This window comes from Poecilia latipinna, unplaced genomic scaffold, assembly GCF_001443285.1.
Source record: "Poecilia latipinna isolate Pla-1442-1.1 unplaced genomic scaffold, P_latipinna-1.0 Scaffold2324, whole genome shotgun sequence".
Taxonomy (NCBI): Eukaryota; Metazoa; Chordata; class Actinopteri; order Cyprinodontiformes; family Poeciliidae; genus Poecilia; species Poecilia latipinna.
This window is the reverse complement of record NW_015114940.1, coordinates 56,951-62,625: the sequence shown is the minus strand read 5'-3', so window position 1 is coordinate 62,625 and position 5,675 is coordinate 56,951. Positions and strand designations below refer to the sequence as shown.

The 5,675-nt window shown below is 37.0% G+C and overlaps 1 protein-coding gene across 1 annotated transcript in view; it reads right to left on the bottom strand.

Annotated features, from left to right (window-relative positions):
- Window positions 1–4,426, bottom strand: part of lats2 (large tumor suppressor kinase 2) — a 32,448-nt gene extending 28,022 nt beyond the window's left edge. Inside the window, exon 1 of the mRNA XM_015018816.1 lies at window positions 4,192–4,426. The gene's annotated coding sequence lies outside the window, so the exon portion shown is untranslated. The remainder of the gene's footprint in view (window positions 1–4,191) is intronic.
- Between the last annotated feature and the right edge of the window lie 1,249 nt (window positions 4,427–5,675).

Sequence of the window (5,675 nt, the reverse complement as noted above, 5' to 3'; positions counted from 1 at the left end):
TTATTGTAATGTTATAGCTATAAAATGCATTTGTGGGAAACTTCTTATATTTAATTTCTTCTTTATATATTTTATCGGTAACACTTTATTTGAAGGGGGTTGAATAAGACTGACATAACACCTGTCATGAACATCAATAAGCCTTCATAAATATTTGTGACTGTTGTCATAAAGCATCATTCGGTAAATTATGACACTTTTAATACAAAGTTGACATTATTCAAAATGTCTTTGTTATGACAACTTGACATTAACCAAGAAATCATTACTGATATAAATTTGTTATAAAAGTATTACTGATTGCACTTTAAAAATTAGGTAACTTTATGTTATTAAAGGTAAAGTTTAAACAGTAATGATTTCCTGGTTGATGTTAAGTTGTCATAACAAAGACATTTTGAATAATGTCAACTTTGTATTAAAAGTGTCATAATTTACCGAATGATTTTTTATAACAACAGTCATAAATATTCATGAAGGCTTATTCATGTTCATGACATGTGTTTTGTCATGTTTATGAAAGTGTCATGACAGTCTTATTCAACCCCCTTCAAATAAAGTGTTACCATTTTATCCACAACTGGTACTTCTCTAGACTTTTTAAAACATTATAGGATTTCTCCCTATAAATAAATGTTTTATTAATCATAAAACAATGCCATTTTTATTCTTCATTAAAGTACATCACTACCAAACTACATGACATTTTTTAAAAATTTGTTTCTACTTTTGAGAAATGTCTGCACTTAGGGTGATTGAAATTTAAATAAAATAATAATAATAATAATAATAATAATAATAATAATAAAAAGGCGTTAAAGGTGAAAATTAGTTATTCTTAATTATTCAGTGGAGAGTTTGGGTGCTAAGTGAGCAAACGCTGACCTACTTTTGACAATCATGTATTTGTGGAAGCATTGAAATTGTTGATCTGCATTAAGCAACAGAAATAACTCCTATTTAACTCAAATAGTAAATGACACATCGTGTATAGAAACTGGCAAAAATATTCTCCTTAGTTTGATCCTACAGAGAATCGCAGGGATGTGCAACAGAAAACTTTCCAGCGCCCTCAACAACACGTGGTACTCCTGGTAAAGTCAAAGAGAAAAAAAAAACTTTAATCAAACTAACAAGTGGAAATAATGACAAATCCATCTTAAGGTTTTTTTTTTTTTGCACTTAAAAAAATAAGATTGCGAGACTTCCAAGCTTACTGAAATGACTTGAGCAAAAACAGATGAAAAGGAGTTTATTTTAAATAAATACTGGTATTATTTTAACTCATGTTTAATTTCTATTATTACTTTTACCCGTATTAATTTTTTTATGACACAGCAGTGTCATTAAGGCACTCCGTCCTGCATGCTTTAGATGTTTCCCTGCTTCAACACACCTGATTCAGATGAAAAGATAAACAAATAACGTTACCTCAGTGTAACATCAGATCAGGATATCTAAAACAGGAAGTCTGAGGACGGTTTCTGCAGTGTCCTAAACCGTAAAGAAACTCCACGCTGCCATAATGTGCACAGACACATGGAAAATATTATTCCTTTTTATAAATATATCAGCCATACTGCCACTGCCTGGAGCAACAACCCCAGCAGATGTAGTAGCCAAACATAAAAAGCTCCAGAGTATACACCCACCCCTTCTCCTCCGCCTCCCTGGCAGTCTCCATCCCTCTGGGCCGTTTCTGAGAAGGACACAGCCTTCACTGTTTGTACAGATAAACTCTGGACAGACAAAAAAAAAACATTTTCCTTTTATTTGTTTTTGGGGTTTTTTCTGCCTCTGCCTCAGATATGGCCGGGTGGTGGAGTAATCTGGGGCTAAGCGGTATAAATGCCCCCCCAACCCTCACTCTCTCCCTCCCAATCTCCAGGATCTCTTGTCTCCATTCCTGCGATGCTTTAAGCGCCGCGTCCGAGCGATGAGCATTCCATTCCACAAGTAACTACAAGTAAAATACCACGCCGCAATCATGGGACGTCCTGTGCTGCTGACCAAAATACAGACCCTCAAACCGAGCAAAGAGCGAAAAACACGAACGGACGACTTAAACCTGGATGCAGGTGAGAAGAGAAACAAAAAGTATCCACAAGCAAAGGAGAACAAAACAAAAAAACATTTCATGCAGGCATATTTTCACATTTAATCCAAACATCCCAAAGCTCATCATCATACAAAGTGTTTCATTTACCTCAAGTCTTTTTTCAAATAACTTCAGTAACATAGTGACAACTCTTTTTGTTTTTTTTAACAAGCCCACAAAACAAACTCCCCATGACTCCACGTTTATTGCAGTTTACATAGTTGCCACTAGGTGTCAATGTTAGTCAAAGAGCTTTGGCTGTAAATGGTTAAAACTCACAAAGCTAAAAGAAGAAGAGCATTTCTTAAGTTTTGATGTATTGACGCACTCAAAAAAAAGGACAAAAACTGCCGTCTCAGTCCAAATATTTAAGAACCTGCAAAAATATTAAAACAAGATCATTTCCAGCCTCTCTGCTTCTGTTGCATTGTGGGATGTGAAGAGGACAGAAATAACCAGAGAACCAGCCAGAGCAGACAGATGTGGACACATCGTGTCACAATAAAAACACTGAGAATTAAACCACTGTTGTGGTTCTCAAGCTGTGGTGCAAGAGCCACTGGTGGTACATGGGTCGTCATCAGAACTTAAATCTAGCAATCAATTCGCTCTGGTCCAGATCCACCTAGAACTTTTTAACAAATATGCTCAGGGGCAAAGCTAGCTGAAGTTAGCAATTCAAGCTAATAGCGAATGCAACATGCTCACTAAAGGAGGTTGGTGCAGTTTGTATGTGTGTTGTTGGGTGACAAATATAATAGAGTATTAAAAAATTAACTATTTTAAAAGGTAACCATGATGGATTTTGAAGTTGGGGTCAGCAAAAAAAAAAAAAAAATGGCCACATTTCCTCACATGGAATTGCGTTAAAACTTTAAACTTTAATAAATGATGGGTTGCATCTTGCAACCCATCATGCAGTGAGAAAATCTGTTTTAATAAGAGATGCATCAATCCGCCTGTTAAGAGAACGGATTGGACCGTTCCCCTCCAATGGGTTTGACACACAACTGCCATTTTAAAAATATAAACACAACAACCATCGAAACCGACTTAAAAAAATAGATAAATGTTAAAAAAAAATTAAAAATCACATCCACAGAGAAAAGAAAAAGTATTTGGCAGGTTGAACCTCAAACCAAACATCAGTACATGCCAGGAAAAATCTAATTGTTATGATAAAAGATGCACCAAACTGGCAAAGTCCAGACTTATAATACTATTGCTTTAAGATGCAGTTATTACAAGAATGATAACTGTTAGCCAGTAGGGACTGATTGATTGTTTCAGTTTCAGTCCCAGTTTTACAACAGACATCTGAGCAGAGGCAGCCTCTGTAAATGTAAACACTTAAGAGCTCAGTGATTCCTGTGGATGCTCCCTGACAGGCTACCTTTAAACCTCAGAGGGAGCTGCTGCAGAGGCACTCTGCTGCAGCAGCTGCTGCAGAGGCACTCTGTTGCAGCAGCTGCTCAGCTCCAACAACTACAGATGTGACACCAACCAGCTCCATTAAACACAAATACACCATGTCTGAGTGGGAGAAGACTACACAATGCAACTACTGGCTCAAAAAAGAAAATAAATTACAATTAAGTGAGGTTATTTTAATCCAGTGAGGCGTCATGTTCTTCTAAAGGTAGCATTAAGTTAAAGCTAAACGGAGATTGAAGGAAGATTCAACATTTTGCTTATCGATTCACTTTAGTGTTACTGAAGAAGTAATTGTTCACAAAAACTGTTTAGACTTTACTGTAATCTCTACATTTGTTTCCCAGACTTTTTTTTTCTTTTAAAGTTACAAAACGGTGTTAATAGTGAGGTTTTAGGAAGCCCCGTGGCCTTCTCCACTGTACCCCAGGCAGGGCTGGAGGGGGAAGAGAGGGGACTGAGCGAAGCTACACATTCCAGTGCTGGGAAAAAAAAGAGGAGGCTGTTCTGGTAGCCCCCCAAACAGGCTTAAAACTCAATGAAAACACGTTTTACATTCTTAAACCGTACCACATCCTCAGCGAAGGAACTACTTTAGCAACGAGTCGCGAAATATGTCACACCACCACTCCCCTTCCCTGAAAAAGTAACTCTCAACTTACCATGTGATAGAAGGAATAAGGAAAAGTCAAGACTGGGGTGCAAATTCCGTTAAAAGTCGACTTCTGAAGGCCGCTAAGCGCCGACACAGAGTGGAGGAGGTCGGAGAAGACGGAGCAGCGGCGTAAATATGATGAAATGAGCCTCCATTTTCTGCCTAGACTCCAGGCAGGATCAGAAATGCAGCACAAAGTTGGACACTCGCTGCATTGTTAACATTCCACAGGTCACGTGACGGACCAACGCACGTCAGCACCGGAGCAGAGATCGTGTATTAGGAGAAACATTCACTCCGCCTATGATTTGCCGTTGTTAAATCACAATCCTTCAGCCAGATGCGGCGTAGTGATATTTGAAACATAGAAACGTTATAAACAGAGAATAATGATAATGAAAGGGAAATGTTATAAAAAGTGAGTAGGACAGTTCGATGAAAAAGAATCTACTTATTTTTAACAGATTTGGTTTTCTATTCTGTTCCATTTCAGATTTTCACATATTTCAATTGTACTTTTAAATTGCGTGAAATAAAATTGCAAAAATAATAGTATTTATTCTTATTTTAGTACTTTTTCTATGCCAATGTAGAAATATTGAATGTATTATGTAATTGAATGTATTTATTAAATACATTCAATATTTCTACATTTTCATAGAAAATGTTTAATTTTTGGGAGCTAAAAAGAAAAAAATAAAACTTATATTTTAAATGAATTACTGGACTGAATTTGACCTTGAACTTGGATTAAAATTTACATCTTTATACCCTTGTCTTTTTTAAGACAAAACATTTTGTCTGTGTCAGATAACATGCATCAGCAGCTGTAGTTAGCATAGCATATATATTACATTATGCATCTACAGAATAACATCAGGACAGAAGTGGGAGTCTGAAGGTTTCTTTATGAAAGCCTCCATTTCGTTTTAAATTAAGCGTTGGAGTGAGCCTTCTTCATTTTTTCCCATCTGACCGCACATACTCAAGGTGGAGCCTCCACAAGCATTTGTTTTCTCTTTCATAAATTAAAAGAAATCCATACATTACTCAGTCACTCCACTTCGGCCACAGAGGGAATATTTACCAATCTGTCAGAGACAACATGACACTGAGAAATCCACGCCTCTTCAACCTATTTTTGTTTCACCAAACACAGAAGAGGAGCACAAACACACTTCTAAAATAAAAACGCAGTTTTGAAAAGGCAGATGCAGAGTTGTGCCAAACTTTAATTTCCAGTCACGGAGGCCACATCACAGAGTCAGGGTGAAACTTTAAACTTTAACAAGGAAGCACATACAGTCAGAACAGAAAGGGTACAGCATGAACATGGAAAAGCTCCTTTTATTTTGAAACTAGCTCATCAGGAAAGAATGGTGTTTCTAGGAACCATAACCCCCCCTTTACAGAAACCGAATGAAAACTGGTCTTACAAGTGTATGACAGACTTTCCCCAGTATCTCCCTCTTGAGCAGACAGCCCGAGGTG